This window comes from Telopea speciosissima, chromosome 5 (genome assembly GCF_018873765.1).
Source record: "Telopea speciosissima isolate NSW1024214 ecotype Mountain lineage chromosome 5, Tspe_v1, whole genome shotgun sequence".
Classification (NCBI taxonomy): Eukaryota; Viridiplantae; Streptophyta; class Magnoliopsida; order Proteales; family Proteaceae; genus Telopea; species Telopea speciosissima.
In genome coordinates this window covers 4,734,636-4,737,009 of record NC_057920.1, presented here as the reverse complement: position 1 = coordinate 4,737,009, position 2,374 = coordinate 4,734,636, and positions in this window count along the sequence as shown.

The following is a 2,374-nucleotide window of genomic DNA, read 5'->3' as shown; positions in this document are numbered from 1 at the left end:
CTCCAGTAATCGACAACCGAAACAGAAGGAGTAACGTTGAGCAATGATTCGAAGTTCCAAACCACGGCCCCCTCCGTCCTACTCAGCACCCTGTGTCTTCGGGGACTTCAATGAGAGAGCGAGAGCGAGAGAGAGAGAGAGAGTGAGAAATGTTGTTCTGGAAGTCTGGACTGTAGACAGATTGTGATTTGTGAGTCGGGCGAAGGCTCAAAAAATTCTTCAACGCCTCCACCTTCCCCCCGCGCGCCGCGTGCAACGTGGACGCGTTGTTAAGCCAATAAATATTGAATTACAATAATACCCACAAATCTATAGTATTGCGGTGGCATTGTTGTGGCCTCACATTGTGCCACGTGTTATGTGTTATGATGATGTGTCAAATTTCTCAGTTGAACGTAAGGGTGTCAAAACCTAGCCCAAACCGTTAAGACCGATCGAAACCGAAAAAACCCGAGACCGAACTGAACCGATCCTTATTGGATTGGTTTTGGACTGGGGTATGATGGGACCGACTGACAGACCACCTCAAATCGATCGATAACAAATCAAAAACCGAGCCGAATGAAACCTATAAAAAAAAACAATGAGTATAAGGTTATGAATAATTGAGATGATTTCAATATTAGTGAGTAAATTTATGGGTTGTAAGGGAATTGTTACAAATCAATGCATATGATGTTATGAAAATAGGGAAATTGATTTATTACAATGTTTCTTCCATTGATCTCCTTTTTAAGTGTGGGGCTAATGAAATATTTTATGTAGTTGAAAAAAGAAAGAGAAGAAATAGGCACAAATCGAACCCAACTTGTTTAAAAAAACCCGGTACCCAACCAAATCCAAATCGCTATCAACTCGTTATCATAAATCAAAATCGAACAGCACTGAAATCGAAACCGAGCCGAAATCGAAAAGTCCTTATTGGTTCGGTTTCAGTTTCCCTAAAAGCCACATCGAAACCGAAAAAATCGGGCTGAACCTAGACTGAACCGATCGATTGACACCCCTAGTTGGACAGTTACTATATTCCTTAGATGAGACGCAAGTAAAATTATAGAGTTCAATTAAGGGGAAAAAGAAGGTTGCCAGGCTGCGTAGCCCTTCGCTCAAACATAGGAAGGGCGAAATGATCACTCTCCCTTCGCGAAATGAAAAATCCCATCCATGTTGAATGTCATGTGTGCTCTTATTAGTCCTCACATTGTTTGTGCAGGGCAACACATCCTAGGAGCGATCCCCCGAATTGTTATCTCCTTCAATTCGCCGCCCCCTCCAATTCCTCCAATTCCTCACATGGGGGGGGGGCAGAAATGACCACCCCCTTGCCCGAAAACATTGCCCAAGATGGGGTTCACTCCCCCCCCCCCTAATAGAGGAATTGGAGGCACCCGCGAATTAGAGGTGATAATTATTCGTGATCCCCCTCCCTTAATTCAATTAATGGAAAAGATTCTCAAACTTGTAGGATAGCCTATGTTGACACATCTTTGTCTTCTCTGTCCTCCTCTCATGAAATGACCTTGCTACCCTCCTATGTACGATGTTGTTTTCTACACCTCATTGCACTACTCCCTTACGTTGCTTCCTCAAGAAACCCTCTTCCTTCAATTAAATACTATCTCGTGTTTTGATTTGCTTTGCCTTGTATGTTATTTTTCTTTTTTTGGTAACACATTCACTTGTATATTCATGCATGTGTATGAATGATACTCAATCATTATTGGACACTCTCATAGTCTTAAATTTCTTTTATTTTTCCTGATAGTATCGTAGTCTTAATATTCAAACTTCTATTTTGTTGCTCTACAAATCTTATTCATAATATAATTTTACATGTGAGCATGAGAACTTCTAGTGTCTACTACGAAAATTTGATCCCATCAAATTGCCATGTGTCAAATATTTGGCCTACCATTTTTAGACCCAATATCGAAATTGAAATAAACCTAATAAAATCGAACCAACTAAGTTCAGTTTGTACATGTTATATTTTTAACCAAACTGTAAGCACTGGTACATTGTTCGGTTCCTCTTATAGGGGGCCGGAAATGACAACCTAACCCTCTACTTGAACACACTGTCTGAGTGAGGTTAAGTCGTCATTTTCACCTCCCTATGAGAGGAACTAGACAATCGTACTAGGCAGGGAACCAAATAGGAAAAAAATATCAAGGGGGTTGCCTGTTCTGTTGTGTAGCATACAAAGGGCAAATCTGTCATTTTAAAGTAGAGATAGATACGGGAAAAGATGATAGTACATTGGCGTCATGGGAAACTCTTTCCCTTGTATTTTATACCATTCATTGGTGTATACGTAGACGTAGAGCGTAGAATGGGATAAAATACGGCATCCATTTATCCATCAATCCATTCC